The sequence below is a fragment of the Crinia signifera genome, chromosome 4 (assembly GCF_055691185.1).
Source record: "Crinia signifera chromosome 4, ASM5569118v1, whole genome shotgun sequence".
In the NCBI taxonomy this organism is placed as follows: domain Eukaryota; kingdom Metazoa; phylum Chordata; class Amphibia; order Anura; family Myobatrachidae; genus Crinia; species Crinia signifera.
In genome coordinates, this window is record NC_139220.1 from 102,070,993 (window position 1) to 102,082,400 (window position 11,408).

Sequence of the window (11,408 nt, forward strand, 5' to 3'; positions counted from 1 at the left end):
TCTTTACAATGGAAAAAAAAGTAGTGGCATGCAATGAAAAAATCGGGAGCCCAGATAATACACAAGTACCGAAAATTGATATTAGAAAGATGTTGAGGTCCCAAAACCCCATCAGTAGACTTCTCAGTCAGAATATCCCCTATGTATATTGGGCTTCCAATCATTCCAGATACATTTACCATAATGGAAATGGAGAGTATTAAGTACTCGGGCTGGAAAATGCAGTATAACAGTTAAGCTAGAACAATCTTAACTTGCTGATGTGAGCCACCCAACATATATAATATTTCTTCCACTGAGATAAGTCCAGATCCCTAATCCTGAACAGAAGAGGGTAGTTGGCCTTAAAGAGAAAAAGAATCTCTTATATATTTAGCCAGATCCGTCACTCAAAAGCAGTGTAGGTAATGGTGGGCGGGGTTCCACGGGTGATTGACAGGCCCATCCACCGTTATCCACACTGCAGAACCTGCATTACAAGTTCTACACATCCTATGTCCTACACAAAGCTCCTGCCCCCTAATCTCCCACCACTCCCCATGTCTGGCCAAATACCACCCAAACCCCGCCCCACGGCTGAACACCAACCCCTCCACCCCAGCACACTGACTGTGACCCAGGATGCCTTTGCTGCAGTGGCTCATGTGTACTCTCCTCCTGCCAGCTCCTTCCTCCCTGGTCAGACATCCACAGTGAGTACTTCTGTACTCAGCGTACAGCCCCTGCTGAAGGTGCCCGTGATTTTCGGGAGGGGGGGTCGCGGGTGGGGGAGGGGTGCTTGCGATTTTCGGGAGGGGGGGTCGCGGGTGGGGGGAGGGGTGCCCGCGATTTTCGGGAGGGGGGGTCGCGGGTGGGGGAGGGGTGCTTGCGATTTTCGGGAGGGGGGTCGCGGGTGGGGGGAGGGGTGCCCGCGAATTTCGGGAGGGGGGGTCGCGGTGGGGGGAGGGGTGCCCGCGATTTTCGGGAGGGGGGGTCGCGGGTGGGGGGAGGGGTGCCCGCGAATTTCGGGTGGGGGAGGGGTGCCCGCGAATTTCGGGAGGGGGGGTCGCGGGTGGAGTGCCCGCGATTTTCGGGAGGGGTGCCTGCGACTTTCGTGAGGGGGGGGGTCGCGGGTGGGGGGAGGGGGTCGTGGGTGGGGGGAGGTGTGCCCGCGATTTTAGGGAGGGGGGGTCGCGGATGGGGGGAGGGGTGCCCGCCAATTTTGGGAGGGGGGTCGCATGTGGGGGAGGGGTGCCCACGAATTGGGGGTGTGTGTGTGTCACGGGTGGGGGGAGGGGTGCCCGCAAATTTCGGGAAGGGTGCCTGGCTTTTGGGGGGTGTGTGTGTCGCGGGTGGGGGGAGGGGTGCCCGCAAATTTCGGGAGGGGGGTCACGGGTGGGGGGAGGGGTGACCGCAAATTGGGGGGTGTGTGTGTCACGGGAGGGGTGCCCGTGAATTGGGGTGTGTGTGTGTCACTGGTGGGGGGAGGCGTGCCCGCGAATTTTGGGAGGGGGGTCTCGGGTGGGGGGAGGGGTGCCCACGAAAGGGATTCTCTCTCTCTGCGATCCCTCTCTCTCTCTCTGTGATCCCTCTTTCTCTCTCTGCGATCCCTCTCTATCTCTCTCTGCGATCCCTCTCTCTCTCTATCTCTGCGATCCCTCTCTCTATCTCTCTCTGCGATCCCTCTCTATCTCTGCGATCCCTCTCTCTATCTCTACAAAAGCAAAAAATTCCACCTTTGGCGCTGTATGACTTATAGCTGCAGGAGACTATAATGTTGGTCACCGGACCACACTAGATAGACAGAAAAATACAAAAGGAATAGTCTCACTTTGCGCTGATAGTACTGTCCCAACAAAATAGGTATGAGTCCACGTAATTTCCAGTAGTTCTCTCCAAAGATTTTTCAATGTGGAAAAAACAGAAGGATAATGCAACAATATTAGGATATATTGCAATAAATGGCAGTCTCTCTCCAATAGTGTGAAGGGGACTATGAGGAAACAGTGCTCCCACAACAGCTCCCAAACGGTCCTGGGGAAATATAGGGTCACCTCACTCGTGAAAAGATAAGCGAATGCTTACATGTATGCTTACATGTGATAATGCAGGTGACTCATATCAAGGTTTCTTTCAACAGATGCGAAGTCTCACCATTTCATTCCAATAAAAACGGTATTTATTCAATATAAAACGGTGTAGGATCACAATTCATACAGCCAATGTACCATACTTGTTGGAACCCGGGTATATACTGTGTGATGCAAATGTACTATCAGTACTATCAGCGCAAAGTGAGACTATTTCTTTTGTATTTTTCTGTCTATCTAGTGTGGTCCGGTGACCAACATTATAGTCTCCTGCAGCTATAAGTCATACAGCGCCAAAGGTGGAATTTTTTGCTTTTGTATATCTTGTGTTTTCACCGTTTATTTCACTTAGACAGCAGTATGTTCCAACATAGAGTTAATAGAAACAGACTGATCAAGGATGCTTTTTCGTTCAATGACGATACCCACCATGTAGATCTAGAAGATGCCACTCTAGAGGGACTTATGAATAAATTAGAGAATGTCCTCTTGAAAGAGAACAAGACGTGGTGGGAGATCGTTAGTCTTAAAAAATATGTAGCCGCAAATATTATACCTAAAGGCCTCAGGATTGACAAAAAGGCATCCTTTGATACTGGTTCTACAATGTTTAAGACCAAGTGGGAAGAAATTGTAAATAATTGTTCATTCGCACTCATAGACCTAATTCTAGTCGAACGAAGGACAGAATTAAAGGAATTGGAAAAACAAATACATGAGTATGAAAAACTAGTGGGTCCTTTTGTGGACATGGAGGATTATAAACAATTAGAGATGGGAACAGTGGAAAAAAATCAAAAAGAATGAGAGAGACCTCATGCTTAAAAAAATCAAAAAAATTTAGGAGAGATCATCCAGAAGTACAAACTAGGATATGTGAAGATAGGGCTAAACAAATTAGCACCCCACGAGTTGTTATTAACAAAAGAAATCGAAATTACCCTAGGAACAAACAATTTAAACAGCACAACGCTGAAAAAGAATCTCCACCACTTTCAAGTTCTTATAAACCCCCTCCAGGTAAATATCAAGGCTCAAAATACTATTATAAAAATAGAGATGAAAGAGATAATTTCCACCGTGTGGAACCTTTTCTGAACCAACGGTCCCGTTGGCGGAGAGAACCGCATGATGGGGATAGATCATTTAATAGTTATGTTCCTCCTCATAACAGACAAAGAAATCGTAATTTTGAAGTAAGAACAGATTCCCCCAATGAAAAATGGAAAAAAGCTCCGAGACCTACATTTGAGACATATAACAGATTCGAGAGCCTCAATGAACAAAGAGAGGATGGTTATAACACGCCTCTAACCCGTAAGCCTTTTTTAGAGAGAGGACGATTCAGAAAAAGGGACAATTAAACCTTGATAAAATGAGTAATCAACAAATAGAAAGAACAGTTGTAGAAAAAACAAAAACTAAGGCCCGCCCACATAGATCGAAACGAGGCAAGAGAGGGGGAAGCAACAAAAACAATAAAAAGAAAAAGAAGCAAAGAACGTTTTCTGATAATCCTATTGTTAATAATAGTCCCTTCGAGACTGAGGAAGAAAAGGGTGTTAAAATCTTCAACCTCAGCTCGTATGTCTTAAATGAGATTGAGCAAAAGGTTTTGCAAAAGGGCATGAAATTTTGCCCAACAAATGACATAAATCATTTTGATTTATACATTGATCTACAGAAATTTGTGCGAAAATTGGCTATTAAAAGATTTTTCGACGATACTAATGACAACGGTAATGAAATTATCTCAGAACCCTTCAAGAAAAAATCAGTATTCAATCCCACACACAGCAGAGGGTGTTGTGTGGAAACATTTCAGAAGAGTGCCTTGGAGGATCTTAACAGAATTAAAATGCTGCCCCCTAACCACACTAATAATTTGACCAAGTGAGAACGTGAATCACTCTTATCCTTACAAAAAAATAAGGACATTATAATTAAGCCTGCGGACAAGGGGGGCAGCATTGTAATCATGGATCTGGCTTCTTATAAAGAAGACTCAATGATGGAGTCACATATAAGAAACTTAAAAGTGACCCATCTAATAGTATCTTCAAAGTGTACCAAGACTTTGTTGTAAAATGGTTTGAAGAAGGAACATTTAACAAAAATGTTAAAGAATTTTTGATTAATGAGAATTTTTCAGCTCCAGTTCTATATCTTCTACCGAAGATTCACAAAAATGCTGAAAAGCCACCAGGGAGGCCGATTGTGGCGGCCACCAATTCCATCACGGCAAATCTTTCAGCATATATAGATCATCAACTGCAACCTTTTGTAACGGTAGAAAGATCACACCTACAAGATACGAAAGATATCTTAAATCGTCTTACAGAAGTACAATGGGGTGACAATTTCTTTTTGGTGACAGCGGATGTCTCATCCCTTTATACTATTATTTTACACCATTTGGGTATAGAGGCTATCAAAAAAACCCTGTTTACCAGTAATATGGATGCCAATATGAGAGGTTTTATTGTAGAGGGAATTTCCTTCATTTTAGAAAATAATTATTTTAATTTTGATGGCTCTTTTTACAAACAGCTAGTCGGTACCGCCATGGGCACCAGGTTCGCGCCCAGCTATGCTAATCTGTTCATGTCAAGATGGGAGGAGTCCCACGTATGGACGGGGCATGGCTGGAGTGCGGACCTGGTGCATTGGTGGCGGTATATCGACGATATTTTATTTATTTGGCGGGGGAGTGAGGAAGATCTTAAAAAGTTTTGTACATATCTCAACAATAATGAGGCAAATATTGTACTAAGTTTTGACATTAGCCAAAGTACAGTCCATTTTTTGGATCTACAAATAGAGATTATTGATGGTAATATAGAAACTTGCACTTTCAATAAGCCGACAGATTGCAACACGTATATTCCCAAGACCAGTAATCACCTGAACACCTGGCTTAACAATGTCCCTAAAGGACAGTTTACTCGTCTAAGACGAAATTGTTCTTCAAAGAGGAAATATACAGGAATATATTAAGTGTCTTTTTATCCTGTTCGGTGATTTTGGAGTACTTTTCGTTCAGTATCATTTGCATCATATATACCCGGGTTCCAACAAGTATGGTACATTGGCTGTATGAATTGTGATCCTACACCGTTTTATATTGAATAAATACCGTTTTTATTGGAATGAAATGGTGAGACTTCGCATCTGTTGAAAGAAACCTTGATATGAGTCACCTGCATTATCACATGTAAGCATACATGTAAGCATTCGCTTATCTTTTCACGAGTGAGGTGACCCTATATTTCCCCAGGACCGTTTGGGAGCTGTTGTGGGAGCACTGATTCCTCATAGTCCCCTTCACACTATTGGAGAGAGACTGCCATTTATTGCAATATATCCTAATATTGTTGCATTATCCTTCTGTTTTTTCCACATTGAAAAATCTTTGGAGAGAACTACTGGAAATTACGTGGACTCATACCTATTTTGTTGGGACAGTACTATCAGCGCAAAGTGAGACTATTCCTCTCTCTATCTCTCTCTGCGACCCCTCTCTCTCTCTGCGACCCCCCTCTCTCTCTCTGCGACCCCTCTCTATCTCTCTCTGCGACCCCTCTCTATCTCTCTCTGCGACCCCTCTCTATCTCTCTCTGCGATCCCTCTCTCTCTCTGCGATCCCTCTCTCTCTCTGTGATCCCTTTCTATCTCTCTCTGCGATCTCTATCTCAATTACACTAGATCTCACACTCACATATATTTCTACTTCTAATGGGGCGTAGCCCCTCACGACGGTGTGAAGAGCGCCCGGAGGGCGCGATGAATCACCTAGTAAGTAAATATTTATCACCAAGCCTGTGTATATCACCATAAAAAACATTGGCGAACAAATATAACGCTTTTTTTATAGGCCATTTCAAGACAATGGGCCCCTTCTCAGTATATGCTGACTCCTCCCATTCCTATTCTGGACCTCTTTAAAGGACCCAGTTAGTATATGAAGGTTATAGTTTCCCAAATGTTAGCAACACTCACTCATGATTTACAGGGTCCTTTAGTTCTGTCGGTCAATGGCACTGTGCTGGCAATGATATTAGGCGTGATTCAGGATGATTTGCAAAAGCAAACTCCTTCTTTAATGGACAAAACCATGTGCATTGCAGGTGGGGCTGATGTAACATGTGCAGAGAGAGTTACATGTCACATGCAGTTGGTTTTGTCCGTTATAGAAGGAGTTTGCTTCTGCAAACCAACCTGAATCACTTCCATTGTCCTCTTCGGAGTGGTAATCCTTTGGGATTCCTACTGATGACAGTAATATACTGTTTTTTTACAAAGAGGTTTATTATATGTATGCTGTATCTTAGTCTGCCTTCTATTTTTTATTAAGTAAATTTAATTATTACAAGCATTTGTTTTAATCAGAACCAGCTGTAACATTTAAGTATCCATATTGGTCCAGGTATAAATATAGGTACTGCATGAGGTAACTAGACCTTTGAAGAAGCTGGGAGTCTGCCCAGTGAAACGCATCAGTTTTGGACCCCTAATCCACTGACCTATCGGATCCATCCAAATACTTTAAAGAGACCTGAACCAGGACCTCACAGATACCCTATAGGGAGGGTATTTCATCCGGTCCCAAAGATTTCCACCATCAAAAAATGACCACTAGTTTATATATCCTGTACTTGTCCCATTTTGTCTTGTACTGTAAGTCACTGTTTTCTTGTTTTGCTTATTTATGTACTCTGTAATTGGGTGCTGTAGATCCCTTGTGGTACCATATAAATAAAGGATAATAATAACTATCATTAGAACTGGAACTAAAAAAGGGTGACCTCTATGGAGATTTATCAGCAAGTATTTTTTTTAGTCACGCACACTTTAGGGCTTCATTGCACAACAGCATTTTTTATTTGAAATGCATGTTGTTAGTCAGCATGAAAACCCAGATGGATAACGAGTCAAATATAAAACAAATGTAAGTCAAGGAGACCTCATCAGTTGTGGTTTGTATTGTTATTGTAAACATACCGGCTGCAATTTCGCTGTTGATACGCTGAATTTACATCTGTGTACAATCTGCATAAAGAAATCTATTACAACCTTTATTTGATGCCTTAAATCTTTTTTCATATGTGTTCAATAATTTCTATAATTGAAAGCCTATTTTGCTACTGGCAACATACAGTACACATGGAAACGGAGGGGGATAATACACAGTAGAAAAGGAAATAATATAAGAAACTTTGGGTAAAGTTCGTATTGTTATGTGGCTATCATTCAGCAAGGCTGCCATTAGGAATTTTGGGTCCCGGGATTGATTTCCAGTCCGGGCCCCCCTCCCCTCCTCCTCCTCCCTCCTCACTTCACTTACCACTTCCGGTGAAGAAGCCTGCGCTCCAGGACCTGCTTCATTCAGTGTACTGAGACAGTGCGGTGGGCAAAAAGAGCTGCCTCTGCCCTTCCATCTCTCTAAGACAGGCCGGGCCCGGGACAGCTGTACCCACAGCACCCCCCTAATGGCGGCCCTGTCAGTCAGTATAATATGACTTTTAAATGTGAATTTTGTTAGAGCCAAAACAGCTCTAATGAATGCTGCCTATCAGAGGCAGAACTACCATTGGTGTGATAGGTGCAGTGCACCGGGGCCCCTGAGGACTAAGGGGCTCACTGCTGCCCTTGTCTCCCTATCCCTATCACCCAATGTTTTTCCCTGTCACACTCTGCCTCCCCCTGCCTCTCCCTGTCAACCTCTGCATCTCCCTGTCACCCACTGGTTGTTGCATGTTGTGAACTTATTTGGGATGGAGCAGGGGGCCCCAAATTATATCTTTGCACCTGGGCTTATACCTCACTGACACTGCTGCCTATCGAGTTGGTAGTGTCACCACCTTTTATGTTAATTAATGGGGCTTGTATAAAAAAAATATGTTACAACAAGTATGGTTAAATGCACTATAAATGACAGAATTATTTTTAAACAAAATCATCAAAAGAAAATATAATATACAGCAGTAATGTCTATTATTATACATTTTCTTAAAAAATTATTTCCCCGTTTTAAAGATACAAAAGCACTGCATATGAAATAGTACAATACAGTCATGTACAGCATGGAAGAAAACACAACATGCTGCAATGAGGCACTTTTGTAGCTTTTGCAATTACATTGTGCATCATAGTTATGTAAAACAAACATAAAAAAGTAGTAAAACCAGTGCAGGCTCCGGAGGTGGGACTGCAGCACAGTCCAAAATTCAAATAGGGGACTTAAACCCACTGCCGGTGAGTTCCAGGCAGCAATATTTTGAGTGGGAGTTGATGGCTTCCCTTTATGTACTTTGGACTGTGCTGCAGTCCCACCTCTAAAGCCGTCACTGAGTAAACCATTGCTGCATATTCTCCAAACACCATGCATGGTTCACTATGACCACATGTCCTGTTCCTGTTAGAATGTAATGTGTTTTCTTATTGGCATGGCCCTCCCTACCATTCGTTTTCATGTCAGCAGTTTGTTGACCTTGTATGTGCCTATTAAATATATGTGCCTACTGTATGGCACTGGGCACCTTACAAATCTAATAATAATATTGATATCATCAGTGCTCCCTATTCCTATTAGTGACTACCACAAGACAGGCCTCTGAGTGACGGAACTACCATTTTATGTTCTTTGCACCGGAGACCCTGATGACTAAGGGGCCCACTGCTTCCCAAACCAGCAAGGAGTTAATGTGAACTTGGGTTGGAGTGGAGGAGGGCCTAAAATATATTTTTGTACCTGGGCCCACAACCCACAAGTTCCACCACTGCCTTCACTTGTAGTACCCAGCTCTAGCTTATGTAGGGTACACACCACGACGACCCGCTCACGATGCACATTGTGAGCGGGTCGTCAGTGTTTCTTCAGACCCGCTCACGATGATGCGCGGGGGGGGGGCACGACCCGCTCACGATGTGCACCGTGAGCGGGTCCGATCCAATGGCGACCCGCACCCGGCAGTATGGTCGTTATTCAGATCCTACCTGCAGCAGGTAGGATCTGAATAACGACCGACCGACCCGCGGGACCGCGCATCGAATCGGTATCGGTCCACACCAGGACAGAAAAGGGCCCAATCACCACACAATCTACATCCAATTGGACGGAATTGGATCTAGATTGAGGGGATCGGGCCCTAGTCGTCCTGGTGTGTACCAGGCATTACATTATTTGTTTTTCATACTATGTAACACCTGCTAAGTTAATATGTTATTACAGAAAGTTACCTTTCTCTTTATTTAATGTATTGTTTGCACTAAATACCAAGATTAAGTAGAATTTTCGGTTCTTTTGAGCATTAATCCACTCAATAGGACCCCATAAGTGTGTTGTGTTGCCTATTACTGTTCTAGACTCCATTATTTGTAGCAATAAGTTGTTCAGCACTTATTGCTGATTGGCTGTCTTAGGTTACTATTTATTTTCGCTTTTTTTCCAATAACTCCCACTGAATTGAGCCGTATTTTGTAAGGTTGTAGGGATCACTGACAACTCAGTTATATGACTATAGCATCTTTTTTTATGCAGGAGCAATATATTTCCTGACAGGCAGATTTGTACATTTGCATTATCCCATTCTTTTCATGTTATAGTTAGAATAGGCTTGTAGTAAATGTTCTTAGATTGTGCCATGCATGTAAGACCAGATTGTTTTGAGGTGTGAGCAACTGGTAAACTGAAAATCCTCTTTTAACACAACCTAGGGATGGTGCTACTATTAGGCCACTCTAAGTGGTTACCTAGGGCTCCAATGGTTCAGGTGTTCCCACAGCTCTACCACATAGAGCAATGGCCGCTGACATGAAGGAGAAGCAGCTAGCACCTCAGCCATACCTCCTAACTTCTGCGAGAAAGTCCCATTTCTTTAGGACTGTTCCGCTTTCCCGCCCAAGGTCAGCAGTATCCCTTGTAGAGGGGAGGGAGATTGGGGTGGTGGTAGTGTTTGCCATTGTGTGGCTTACTGTCACTAACTGTTCTCAGCACACTGTCTATTCACAGGAGACAGAGGCACCTGATATCCGGAGAGGTGGTCCTTGGAAAGGCTGCAAATATCTGGAAAGCACCAGTGGCTGGGCGCCAGAAATGTGAAAAGACTAACCACTGCCTTTTGTATGCAAAGTCTTCTGCGGGTTACGGGCTCCGACCACAGGTGAGCTCCCAGCAGTGGCAGCGGCATTACAATAGCCCCGCAGGCCCCGGCGCCCACACCTATACATCGCCTCCCCACAACCGCGGGGTCTGTGGAGCTATTGTTACGCCACTGGAGGCGTGTCATGCTCCACCCAATGGGCTTGTCTAGTTCCATATATGAAGAGATTGTGAAAAGAGATTGTGAATTTGGCACCTAGAATCATGGGTGTGCTACATCTGAGAGGAATCTTTTAAAATTACTTATATCCAAATGTAGATGAGCCCCAAAGCAGTTAGTAAGAGTTACAATACTTGCTAAAGTGCTGTAAAACGGTGCTGAAGATTCAATGTAAATGTATCTGTCTCTCATTCCTTTTTTCCCCCCAAAATGTAACAGTGTAATGTGGGCAAGGTGAGATGAGGGAGATTGGTAGACTGAGGGAGAGAGGAGATTGCTGTTATTTCAGGAAGGCTTCTGCAGAATGCAGGAGGGTAGGCAACTATGAGGAGATATGACCTAATTCAGACCGTATCGCAGTGCAAATTTGCTCTCACAATGAGCAAAACTATATGCACTGCAGGTGGGGCAGATGTAACATGTGCAGAGAGTTAGATTGTGGTAGGTTACTTTGTTTCTGTGCAGGGTATTACTGGGTATTTTATTTTTACACTGCAATTTAGATTTCAATTTGTACACACTCCACCCAAATCTAACTCTCTCTGCACATGTAACAATTACCCCACCTGCAGTGCACATGGCTTTTCCCATTTTGAGAACAAAATTGACCTGTGATCAGGTCTACACTAGGCTCCAAGTGGAAGACTTCTGTGTCCCACTGTTGTGGTGCAACACAGTTATCAAGATGGCACTGTGCATGCATAGGACTAAAACTGACAGCCATCTTAGTAAAGGTAATGAAACCTCTGCTTTCCATATTCAACATAATAATAATAATAATAATAATAATAATAATAATAATAATAATAATAATCAAAACACTTACGAAAACTATGGGGTAAATTTATTACGATGGGAATTCTGTTGAAGATGGATGAATGATGACTGTATCTGATTTGTTGCTTTGGGCAAAATCCATCTTTAATAGAACTCGCATCTTTGTAAATGTACCCGTTAGTATAAAAACAGAGTAATTGTGGTAATTCAACCTGTCGTGTCTGTATTTATACAAAGGTTC